At 38.5% G+C, this 13,845-nt stretch overlaps 1 protein-coding gene and 1 pseudogene across 3 annotated transcripts in view; both read left to right on the top strand.

The window, feature by feature from the left end:
• The window catches only part of LOC126335303 (broad-complex core protein isoforms 1/2/3/4/5-like), a 400,342-nt gene that overhangs the window by 325,388 nt on the left and 61,109 nt on the right, over positions 1-13,845 (top strand). The gene's annotated exons all lie outside the window — the stretch shown is intronic.
• LOC126337382 (5S ribosomal RNA) lies at positions 7,971-8,088 on the top strand (annotated as a pseudogene).

Below are 13,845 nucleotides of genomic sequence, written 5' to 3'. Positions count from 1 at the left end.
AATCCTTTTTAAGAACTAAATTTATTTTATTTCTATGCTTTAAAGAAATATTTTAAATCTTTATTAAAAAGCTTTGGATTGTATGTCCAGACATTCAATCCATTAAAAAGAAATTATTATATACTGTAATCTTCAGTAAGTGTACAGTCTTATAGAAATAAAAGTTGAAAACTTTTTGAACTGTTTTATTGAAATAATCAGTCACGTGTCTGATTAGTATTGTTTCACTTCGCAGGGAGGCAACTCTGAAACTGATGCCATTATAACACCTCTCTATAATGCACAGGCCAATAACTACTGTCTGATCTCCCTGATCTAACAATTTTATAAATTTTTGTGTTGCTAATATACTTAACAAAGTAGAGTTTGGATTTTAGAAAGGCTGTTTTAGAGCTTTTTTAAAATTTATCTACTTATTGTCATCTTCATTTTCCCTTTAGCCAGCACCAGGCTGGGTTGGGACATTTATGATATTTCTCCACTTTCCTCTGTCTTTCCATCTTTCTTCTTGTGTAACTGTTTGGTTTCAATCCAGATTTCTTGTTTTTAACCTAGTCTTTATTGAGCCAATCCTTTTGCCCTCAAACTTGGCCTTCATCATTCATTTTGATATTCTTCCATTTCCCATTCTCTTTACATGTCCTTTTGTTCTCTTATTTAGTGTTTCTACTCCAATTTAATTCCTAAAATCCTCATTTCTCACTCTGTCTCTCCTTGTCTTCCTTTTCTCCACAATGCATTTCATTGCAAATATCCTGATTTTTTTTTTTAATTTAATATGTCTATTTGTTCTTATGCCTTCTTACTGTTGGTTCCCCACATTACAGTATCTTTGGAAAACAGCAATAACTTAATCTCCCTTCCTCTGTAAACTTCTTTTGTCTCTCTCACAGTTTCATCCATCGTAATTATAAATAATAGTGGCGACACCATACTTCCTCATCTCAAGCCTGTAATATTCCTAAACTAATCAATTCTTTCATCTTGGGTCTGGACACAGCTGAAGATTTGTCATACATTGCTTTAAAGAATTTCGATTCTTTGTTTTCCATCTCCCTTTCTCTCTGAGGTTTCCCATACCTTTTCTCTGTGGACACTATCATAAGCCTTCACTAAGTCAAAAAATGTCATCATCAGTTCTTTTCCACATCTCCAATGCCTTTCCATCAACTATCTCATACTAAAGATTGGGTCCACTATTGATCTACCATGCTGAAGTCATATTGCTCCTCTTCTAACTGACCTTCCACTTTTTCCCTTAAATCTTCTTTTCAGTATCGTCTCCATTATTTTTTATACTTGTGATACATGTGTGATCGCTTGGTAGTTATCACATTCTTTTCTGTTTCCTTTTTTGAACACTGGCATTATTAGTCCTGTTCCCCACTCCCCCATTCTTCAGGCAGACATTTCTGAGTCCATATGCATCTTAGCATCTACATAACCAATGTACTGCAGCAGGTCCAGCTTCCTTTATCACCTCCACACTTATTTCGTTGAAGCCAGGTGCCTTTCATGTGTTCATTCTTCTCAATGCTAGTTTCACTTCTAAAGTTGTAAGGTGGTTCTCTTCTTCCAGGCCCAAGTCCCCCTGCCACACTTCTATTTCATTTTCAATGACTTTTTCACATTTAGCAGTTTATTAAAGTACTCTTTCCATATTTTCCTTATTTCCTCTGGTTACAATATTATCTCTCCATTTTTCACTTTCACCAGCTTTGTATAAGTGCTTTCCTAAATCTTACTCCTTGTAGTTCCTTACAGCATCCTTTACCCCCAGTTCCATCCTTTTCAACTTGCATGTGAATTCTTCCCAGATTTTCCTCTTTTCTTCTGCCACCACTTCCTTACACTTCTTTATACTTTCCTGGTATTTCCTTTTACTTTCTTCCTTTTTATCTCTCTTCCCATCATACCATTCTTTTTCCTTTTCTTCTACTGCTTCCTTCAACTACTCATTTTACTTTGGTGTTTCCTTATCCTTCACCCTTACAGACATTTATCTACTAATTAAATATCACAGTGTGTCATCAGATGTGATTCTGTATGGCTTAACCAAGCTATTTGTTGTGTTGTTCATGAGATTCTGTCAGAAAAGTTGTGTTTTTATGGAACTAAGGGAGATGAGCATGTCAGATCTTGATAAGGTTTCACAGAGGTGCAAAGACTGATGACTTGCTTTAAAGCTCAAAAATGTAAACAAACAAACATACTACCCTATAACTATAGTATCAGTGAGTCACAGATGGAGTTAGTCACCTCATACAAATATCTGGGTGTAAACATTTGTAGGTGTATGAAATGAAGTGATCACATAAGCTCAGTCATAGATAAATCAGGGGTCAAAGTTCAGTGCATTAGTAGAATATTAAGGCAATGCAGTCAGTCTGAAAAGGAGGTTGCATACAAAACAGTTATGCAACCCATCCTAGAATAGGACTCAAGTGTGTGGGACCCATACCAAATAATACTACTGGAGAAATTTAATGTGTACAAAGAAAGACAGAATAAATAATCTCTAGTTTGTTTGACCCTTGGGAGTGCATCATGGAGAGCTGAAAAAAAACTGGACTGTCAAGTGTTTGAAGACTGATGTCATCTATTCTGTGAAAGCCTTCTTAATAAGTTTCTAAACCCAACTTTAAGTAATTAAGCTAGAAAAATTACGCAGGCTCCTTCTTTAGCGATCATGAGGACAAGATTAGACTAATTGCAGTGTGCACACAAGTGTTTAAGCAATCATTATTCTCCGACTCCGTACTTCACACTGTTTTCCAGAGTGTAGATTTAGACTAATGTAATTCTTACTGTTAAGCGCGAATGTAGAAAATTATGCCAAGTTATCATCGTCACCAGCAATAGCCAATTCTGTCATAAAGTGCTGGGGCATCTTCAAATCAAACACTGACATAGGTTTTAGCAAATTCCTCAAGCTGGTACAATCTTGGGCTATTCTCTGCCAGGTAACTGTAAAATGGGGGATTGACAGGAGCTAGCAGAAATAGAAGACAGGAGGCGTTTGAAATTAGAAGGATATATTATCAAGATAATTGCCATACACAGTTCACAGAAACTGGGAAGGGGTGGGCGGAGTGGTGGGATGGCGTACGGCATGAGTTGTGAAACAGGCGTTGAAGTTTCAGGCATATTCAGTCATTGGGTGATCAACTTTGCTCTTTACCACAGTTAGTGGACAGCCATTCATTTAGGTTGACAGCTGTACATTCCTTTCATTTTGTGTGTTCTACCCATCACACACCAGTATCATAGACAATATTATTGAATTACAGATGTACAAATTATTGAACACAAGAAAACTGTCAAAAATTGAGTATACAGAGCCACTGGATTGCAGAAAATTGCATCATTGCTTGGAAACAGCCCGTATGAAGAGCATATTGTGCAACAAATTTGTACAGCAACAGCACACAATATATTGTATTTCTATCAGCTGTTTGTGGCCTGGTGTAAAAAGAAACTTTGTTTCCTCAACCACACTACACATTTACTTTGATGCATAGTCCAATCTTGCTGATCCGAAGACTACCACTATTGTAAATGACGAAGTTGTTGGGTCAACATCTGTAAACATAGACACCATCTACTGTGGAGTCCCATGTTCAACAGTGTATGCTGGATGGTTTACTTCGAACACTTGTGCCTGCAGTGGCCTTGTACTCTGTCATTGGATCCGTCACAGAGCGTCACCTATACTGCTTTACTTAGTGTGCAGCCCTCTGACCTACGTGTCCCATGATGATGCATGGTTGCTCAACACCTTGTCACCTACTCATGGTTTCACCATCCTTGAACCACTTTCACATTCACCAGGTGCGGAGCCATAACAGTCTGCCCTTTGTCAGTGACACAAATGTCAAAGGACTTCCCCATTTGGAGCCTGCATTGTCACTTGAGTGATTCCCCATCCATCTCTGCTCTCATTACATTTTTTCATTACTGCATCACATGCCTGCAATGCCACTAAGCAATGGTGGGCAGAGGTCATAATGGCATTTTTAAAGAGTTAAATCATTGGAGTAGATAGCCTCAGTCTTACTTTAAAATGAGACCTCTTCATACACCACTAACTCCATTGAGTCTACACATATTTCTTTACTACCATATAAGAAGTGTGTTAAAAATAATAAGAATTTTGTCTCTTGAAAACATCTTTATTTATTCATCTACATGAATGTTATCTCCTTCAAAATTTGCATTAGATATCATGCACTTATATCAGCACTTTTTCCAGACCCCAAAACACTTCTTGACCTTCTAATCTTTTCTGTAATTGGCACAATGGTAATATAATTTAAAAATTGTAATAATATTTTGCAAACATTAATGGTGCAGTTATCTGGTTTACGTGAATATTTCTCTTCAACTTTAGAACAATAAAACAAATTTATTAGAATTATCTAATTTTTTTAATTTATCTTTTTCTCATTGTCTCGATGTTCTCACAGTTGGCACAGTCGTCTGAAGATATGACATTTTTACCCTTTAGAACAAATCCAGAATTCAGTTTCGTTTTATATATGTTTGTAACTGAAAAGTTGATTTTTGTTTACAGCTCCAATTTTTAACTCTGTCAGAGTAAATCTTCACAAAATACATTTAACTTTCACAACATAATGTCATCCATAAACTTTCCTGACTTCAGTGCACGTCAGATCACAACTCATGTTCCTTTACAACTCATTTGCCACCAAAACAACCAAAGATGATTGAAGATGTTACATTACATTAATATTAAAAGCAGCTTTTATACAATTTATTGTTTTGATTTTTATTTTCAATACCCAATCTCAAATTGGGTAATAGTTATGAAAATAAGGTTTATAATTTATAAAAAAAAAACAGCTATCAGCCACATGTATGGTTTAAAAAGGTTTATTTTCTTCAGACCATGACCGGTTTCGGATTTTTCTTTACAAATCCATCTTCTGATAGCAGTTACAAGCATTCTTAGTTGGACCTAGTTTTGTTTTTGTTATTCGTTTGCCGCACTGGGAAAGAAAAGAAATATTTTTGTTGTCATATCGGTAATGGTATTTTTACGAAAGATTTACTTCTTTTTCAATATCTAATTGCTCATGAGATAGTTTTTTAACCTTGGTAAACGTGCAGGTTATAAGAATGCTTGTAACTGCCATCAGAAGATGGATTTGTAAAGAAAAATCTGAAACCGGTCATGGTCTGAAGAAAATAAACCTTTTTAAACCATACATGTGGCTGGTAGCTGTTTTTTTATAAATTATAAACCTTATAGTACAACAGTCACGTTTCTCAACATGTCAACTTTCGACAAAATAGTGTTATGAAAATAGTCATAATAATAATAATAATAATAATAATAATAGCTTAACAAAAATACAAAATATGTATGACAATTTCAACACTTAAGTATTTCAATGAAAATAACTCTGTTATATGGCTTGCTATATTTGAACATACGCAAATAATCTGTTAATAACTGCATGTATGTAAATGAAAATCAAAAATAATATTTTATGAAAAATGTTATTGGATGGCACAGTGAATTAAATATATGCATCAGACCACTGCCCAGTAGACATGTGACATTATCTCCAAACCTGCCATCTCTGCATGCTCATAGACTCGACTCTTGAGTCTCTGCCACAGCCAAATTGTTACCTGAGTTTGATGCTGGATACAAGTAGACTCAGCTTGCTCAGAAAGGAGAGAAGTACACAAATTCACAAGTGTAACCACGGACGTGCAGCAGTCCCAGTACGCACACAAATGACTTCTGCCATTAAACTGTAAATTACTGCTCATTTATTTTGTATAACCATGATTGCTGCTTGATAGCCGTTCTCAAGTGTGAGCTGAAATGTCACAAAATGTCCAACCTTCCTAAATGACAGAAGCAAGTTATATACCAATGTAACAACTGATTGGTTAGCAGTGACTATTGTTGTGTTTATACATACATTTAAGTAGGTAAAACTTTTTTTGAGACATCTGTAAATTTGTTTTATTATTTACTACCTATTCAGAGAATGTCTAACATTTACATTGACATAAACACACTTTTGAGACGTTACTGAGAATGTTATGACAGTATCAGAAAACATGGCATGAGATTGAAGTGCAATCGCTAAATTATGACTAATTATTAAAATAAATTGCAGAAATGAATGGTACACTACACAGCTTGGAAGTTGACAGGACCAAATGATCACAGAAATAGCGTACTTTTGTGTCGCAGGGATACAACAGTAACATTTTCTGTACCCAGTTTTCATTTCACACAGCATGTATATTTTCTCATGGTGGATATGGAATAAATAAGAATACAACTATTTTGTTTGCATTGGACAAAATTTGTATGTTTTTCATCTCAGGCATGAACTACAGTGTGCAACTTATTCCAGGTTTCACTTCTCCTCTAATGGAACACATTTGCCATTATTAATGCCCATCCTGCAGCCATATGCACTTCAGATTCTTTTCAAATGAATCATCTGAGTACAAATGACAGCTCCGCCAATGCACTGCCTTTAATACCTTGTTTATGTGATACTACCGCCATCTGTATATATGCACATCATGACTTTTTCAGATATTTTTGGCCAAAAACAATTCTGTAATGATGCCGCAGACTCAATATTTACTTTGCATCAATAATTTCTGTGCTGTACCATCCACAGTCTTACAAAACACGGTTTCATTAAACACCATCTGATCCTGACACTCAAACACTTTGCCTTGTCAGTGTTACTTTACAAAAGCAACTTGTGTACTCACATTCTGTACTAACAATAATTCACAACTACCCTTAGTATAAAAGAACAAGTCAATGAGTATGAAGCGACTGCAGCCACAGTTCTTATGCTCACAGAAGTGCAACAAGAATGAAGGGAGCCCATCACTACTGATGTAATCGTGGTGCCTTGATTTGTTATATATGCAATTCGAACATTAGACATGCACTTGCTGTTTCTGATCTGTACTGATCAGTTCCTTTACAAACTTGATCTTCGAGATAGCATTTAATTCTCACACTGATGTGTTTTTAACCTCATCTTTGCTTGTAAAAAGAGGGTCCCTTAAAATTTTCTTTATTTTGGAACAGATAAAAATCATATGGGGCCACTTCTAGTAAATATTGAGTCTACGGCATCATTACAGAATTGTTTTTGGCCAAAAATATCTGAAAAAGCCATGATATGCATATATACAGATGGCGGTAGTATCACATAAACAAGGTATTAAAGGCAGTGCATTGGTGGAGCTGTCATTTGTACTCAGGTGATTCATGTGAAAAGAATCTGAAGTGCATATGGCTGCGGAACGGGCATTAATAGAGTTTGAACACGAAATGTTAGTTGCAGTCAGGCACACGGGTCATTCCAATTCAGAAATCATTTGGGAATTCAGTATTCCAAGATCGACATTGTCAAGAGTGTGGAACAATACCAAATTCCAGGCATTACCTCTCACCACAGACAATGCAATGGCTCACAGCCTTCACGTAACGGCCAAGAGCAGTGACATTTGCGTAGAATTGTCAGTGTTAACAGACAAGCACCTGTGCATGAAATAACTGCAGAAATCAATGTGGGATATACAACAAATGTATCCATTAGGAAAGTGCGGTGAAATTTGACATTAATGGGCTATGGCAGCAGACAACTGACAGAACTACCTTAGCTAAGAGCATGATGTCACCTGCAGTGCCTCTCGTGGGGTCGTGAGCATATCGGTTGGATACTAGCTGAATTGAAAACTGTGGCCTGGTCAGATGAGTCTAAATTGCAGTTGGTATGAACCGATGGTAGGGTTTTTGTGTGGCACAGACACCAGAAAGCTATGGGCCCAAATCGTCAACAAGCTGCTGTGCAAGCTAGGGCTGCCTCCATAATGGTTTGGGCTGTATTTATATGAAATGGTCCAACTGAACTTCTTCGAGAACATTTGCACTTAGTACTTGAACATTTATGGGCAACGGCCTTGCCACAGTGGATACACCAGTTCCCGTCAGATCACTGAAGTTACGCGCTGTCGGATGTGGTCAGCACTGGGATGGGCAAACATCTGGGCCACCATGCGCTGTTGCCATTTTTTGGGGTGTACTCAGCTTCGTGATACCAATTGAGGAGCTACTCGACGAATAGTAGTGGCTCTGGTCAAAGAAAACCATCATAACGACCAGGAGAGTGGTGGTCTGACCGCACGCCCCTCTTATCCGCATCCTCAGCTGAGGGATGATCCCAATGTGCCACTTGTGGCCTGAAGACAGAATGCTTTACTTGAATATTTGCACTTCATGTTTCCAAACAATGATGGAATTTTTGTGGACGACAATGCTGCATGCAACCGAACCGCTGTTATTTGCAACTGGTTTGAAGAACATTCTGTCCAACGATATGGCCACCCAGACTACCCGATATGAATCTCATCGAACATTTATGGGACATAATCGAGAGATCAGTTTGGGCACAAAATCTCACATGGCAACACTTTGGCAATTATGGGTGGCTGTAGAGGCAGCATGGCTCAATATTTCTGCAGGGGTTCCAACGACTTATTGAGATGATGCCACATCGATTTTCTGCACTATGCCAGACAAAAAGAGGTCCGATACAATATTAGGAGGTATCCTATGATGCTTGTCACCTCAGTGTAGTGTTATTTGTATGACAGTTTATTGCGTAGTATGTAAGCTCACCAGCCAAAGTATTACTCATCCCATTAAACGAGGTCAGTGGTTACTTTGGAGGAGAGTAGATGCCATAGAACTGCTACCAGGTAGTCATGTGACCATCTACCATAGGTGAGAGTCATGATAATGAAATGGTGTGTATGAGCCAGTCAGCTGTATAGAATCAGCACAACAAGTTGGATCAACACAGAAAAATGACAGATCGGCAAAAAGGAGTTTCATGTTTGGAAGTGCTCATGACATCAGAGTGAATGAAGTATCCTGATTTGTCAGTGAATCGATGAAGGTTGTCCAATGTGTTTACAAGAATGGTGTACCACTAGTATCCTTTGACCATGGCATAAGAACAGTGATTGTAAGAATATCCTAATTAATGGGTACTAAAGGTGAGTGTCGTATCTTGTCAATGACAATCGATTTCAAACCCAAAAACTGAACTGCATGCCTTGGACAGTTGAAGATTGGTATCCCACAAAAGGCCATTGCTCATAGCAGCACATAAAACTAGGTGTCTTCAGTGGGCTAAACAACACGGGAACTGGAAAGTAGCCATTTGGAGACATGTAGTGTGATCTGAGGAGGTGCAATTTTGCCTCTTTATATGATGCAAAGTCCTCAAATTCATTGATCTGAGGCATTTAGCCTGCAATGTGAAGTGGATGTAGTTCATGTCAGAGGCAGTTCTGTAATGTTTTGCTGGAATTTTTCCTATCATGACTTTGACCCACAAATTCAGATTACTGTGAATGAGAACCAGATGTTTGTTGAATTTTTGTGACAGTTGCTACCCTATCTTCTACCTCTTCATGATGAGTATGCTGTGGACACTCCTGTCTTACAAGATGACAACACTCATGTTCACAGGACTGCACAAATACGTTTGCAGTTTGATGAACACTCAAGATGTGGCACCTTGACTGACATGCTAAATCACTTGGTTTTAATTCAACAGAAAATGTCTCTGATTATTGGGAACAGCAGGTGTAATATAGCAGTCAACATCCCTGCAATTTGATAACTGTACAGGATGTAATCATCAATGAGTGGCTTCAGCTGGATAAACAACTCTGAAGAAATTTGTGAATTCTCTTCTTTCCAAAATTGAGGCCATTATCAGTGCCAGAAATGGTGTTGCACAGTATTGGCAAGATGGTAATTTTGTTGCAGTTTGCTAACCTGATAGAAAATATTTTTCCTTCCTCTTATGGCATGATCATAAATGACCATGTAATGAATAATAGATTTCTTAATATACATTGTTGATTGGTAAATGGAATGATCAAATAACTTACAGAAATCACAGTAAGACTCAGTTTTTACAGTTTCTAAAACACAATTCAACAAAACGGGACATTTTAATTCCATAGAATGGACATATAATTAGTGAAACTGAACATTTCAAATTTCTAGGTGTTCAGATAGATAGTAAATTTTTGTGGAAAGCCGACATTCAGGATCTTGTTCAAAGACTTAATGCTGCAATTTTTACTATTCAAAAGGTATCTGAAGTGAGTGATCGTTCGGCACGAAAATTATTCTACTTTGCTTATTTTCATTCATTTATGTCATATGGTATTTTAAATTGGGGTAACTCTTCCCATTCTAAAAGGATATTTTTGGCTTAGAAATGAGCAATAAGTGGTGTAAGTTCATGAACTTCTTGTCAACCCCTGTTCACGAGCTCATGACCTTGGAGATTTGCTCCTCAATTTGGTCCTATGAAACTTGACGTGTAAATAAAAATAAAATAAAAAATGCTGCCGGGTGATGGGCCTCTAATTATATATATTCCTTACTGTCATTTCTTGTTAACCATATTAGCGTATTCACAAGAATAAGAAACTTTCACTCAGTTAATACTCAGTGGAAATCAAACCTGCGTTTAGATTGGACTTCCTCAACTCTTGTGCAGAAAGGTGTGCAATTTCCAATAAGCTACCACTGAGATTCAAAAATCTTAGCAGTAATCCACATGCAATCAAATCGAAACAAGTTTCCTCATGGGTCACTCCTTCTATTCTGTCGAGGAGTTCCTTGAAAAATTAAGCTGATTCTTGTTGATTGCATTTACTTAAACTTATGGATTGACTTTTTTGGGTTTATAAACAATTTATTTTTATTTATTATTACTCATATGTTATAGTTTCATGTACTGACACGTTCCATGACCTGGGAGATTTGCTCCTCAATTTGGTCCCACAGAACTTGACGTGTAAATAAAAATAAAATAAAAAATGCAGCAGAGCGATGTCTTCGACAACCACCAATGTTTTGCCAAATACAGACACCATCATTTTTGAGGCAGGGAATGGCATTTGTCCCTTGGAAACAACAGGGTTATGCACTTGATGAAATAATGGCAATTGTCAAAGACATGTCCGTAAGTTGCTTGAACATTTTGTGTATCAGAAATAGTGCAAGGTAAATGGAATACCCAACTCTTTAAACATATTTTTACAGTGATCCCAGTTATTACTTTTAGTTATTATTCTTATGGGCCCTTCCTTTAGTTTTAATATTTGAGCCATATTTTGTGCACTTGTTTTCCAAGAAAGTATTTCATACCTACAAACAAGAGTGTAGATAGGGGTAGTATGTAGCTGTGAACTGTAAGGTATTTGCTGTTATACACGAATGTCTGTCATTAGTATGATTAAAACAAAATTGGTCTACTCTTGTATCTACAAAATTACAAATGGCAAAATATAATGAGGTTTTATGTGGAGCACACAGGCAGGATCTTTGAGATATGCTTCAAAGGGTATATTCAATTAAGAAGCAACAATATAGTGCCCAGTGTACACTTTTATATACATTTAAATTCTTTATTGGTAATATTGCTCAGAATTTCAAAGTTGCATGTAGGATGCATAAAAGAAGTATTTGTGCATTTTTTTTACACATTTGTGCATGTTTTTACACACCTCCATCTATTTTTACGAGTACATTTCTGTTATTAGGCTCCCCTCACAACCGCCCAACACCTTCATTTGCCCATTTCCTACATCATTTCCCACTTCCCTAACGCCATCACTGCCACAATGGACCACCACTCCATCTTTCTGCACCAGTTCAAAAAAGTATTCCTTTCCCTGGCCTAAAACCGGTCCGACGTCCTGTTAGTTAAATACTGCCTAAACCATTGAATCCCCCCTCCCAACAGCCTAGTCATAAAAATTCCTTTCTCTGGAACCCAGTCCTCCTTTCACAATGACTTCCGCCTTTTCAAATTTCACCAGTCCCTGCCCCTCACAGGGCATAGATGTGTGTGATGTCCTTAGCTTCATTAGGTTTAAGTAGTTGTACGTTCTAGGGGACTGATGACCTCAGATATCAAGTCCCATAGTGTTCAGAGCCATTTGAACCTGCCCCTCACAAACCTGATCTGCAGAAACACATTTCCATGGTACAGGCTTCCCAGAGCCACCTCTGCTCCCTCTGCAAGATACTGCTACTGTGCAATGACTACTACATACGTCACATCTCTGAAATTGAGTGCTTTGCTCTCCAGCACCTGGAAGAGCATTCCAGGCGTCACTTCCATAAGTTATCCAAGCTGCTGACATCCTACTGCAGCCTTGGGACATCATTATCCAACCCCTCTCCTACCCACAATGTTCCTCCTCGTCAACCCCTCATAGAAAGTAGACCCTTCCTAGTGGACTTTACATCTTGCCACTCCCCCAAAACTCCCTACCCACACTCCGCATCCAGAGCCTAAAAAATTTAGGAAGACTTGTTGACATTTCCACCAAAATCCTCAGTGCCACAGAACTTTCAGTCCTATCCAAACGACTCACCTTTAGCCTTATACTCAAGTTTAACCATGCTGGACTCATCAAAGACCTACTCTCCTTCTCCCAAACCCTGAAATTGAAATAGTTCTATGCCAATAACTCCTCCAACCAAATCCAAGCTAATGCCAACATTGAACTCTGCCTTTCTCAGTTCACACCACCATACAACAGTGATCCTAACCCCCTCCCACACTATCACCCCTCACTCAACTTCCAGGAATTTCTTACCTCCGACTTGGCATCACCATCGTTCCCCAGGTTCCTTACCAAGAACACCAACCTTTGAGCACAGGAAAGGACAGCCATACACATTCTCAAAACAGAACAGCCTGACAAAGGCTGCACCTGTGTCGTGATGAGTCGTAGTGACTACCTGGCAGACTGCTTCTGCCAAATGTCTGACTTGTCAACCTACACAGGTCAAAAAAGTTTGCATCACCTCAGTTCTGAGAGTTCCAGAACCTGTACAGAAAACTGGAATAGAGATCAAAATAAACATCATATCTGCACTTTTTATTGTTCATAAAAACCACACATTGCATGTTGTACCACTGTACAGTGAGAACTTCAGAGGTGTACACACCCGTACCTCGAATACTCAGTATCATGTCCTCTTGCATTGATGCATGCCTATATTCGTTGTGGCATACTATCCACAATTTCATCAAGGCACTGTTGGTCCAGATTGTCCCAATCCTCAATGGCGATTCGGTGTGGATCCCTCAGAGTAGTTGGTGGATCACGTCATCCATAAATAGCCCTTTTCAATCTATCCCAGGCATGTTTGATAGGGTTCATGTCTGGAGAACATGCTGGCCACTTCAGTCGAGTGGTGTTGTTATCCTGAAGCAAGCACACTCACAAGATGTGCCCAATGGGGCCATGAGTTGTCATCCATGAAGATGAATGCCTCGCCAATATCCTGCCGATATGGTTGCACTATCGGTCGGAGGATGGGATTCACGTATCATGCAGCCATTACGGCACCTTCCATTATCACCAACAATGTACATTGGCCCCACACAATGCCACCCCAAAACAGCAGGGAACCTCCACCTTGCTGCACTCGCTGGACAGTGTGTCTAAGGCGTTCATCCTGACCTGGTTGCCTCCAAACACATATCCGACGATTGTCTGGTTGAAGGCATATCTGACACTAATCGGTGAAAGAGAACGTGATTCCAATCCTAAGCGGTCCATTCAGCATGTTGTCAGGCTGTGCTGCATGGTGTCGTGGTTGCAATGCAAAGATGGACCTCGCCATTGACGCCGGGAGTGTTGTTGCGCATCATGCAACCTACTGCGCACAGTTTGAGCCGTAACACAATGTCTTGTGGTTGCAAGAAACATTATTCA

Source organism: Schistocerca gregaria, chromosome 2, assembly GCF_023897955.1.
Source record: "Schistocerca gregaria isolate iqSchGreg1 chromosome 2, iqSchGreg1.2, whole genome shotgun sequence".
In the NCBI taxonomy this organism is placed as follows: Eukaryota; Metazoa; Arthropoda; class Insecta; order Orthoptera; family Acrididae; genus Schistocerca; species Schistocerca gregaria.
This window is presented reverse-complemented; position numbering and strand designations above follow the sequence as displayed.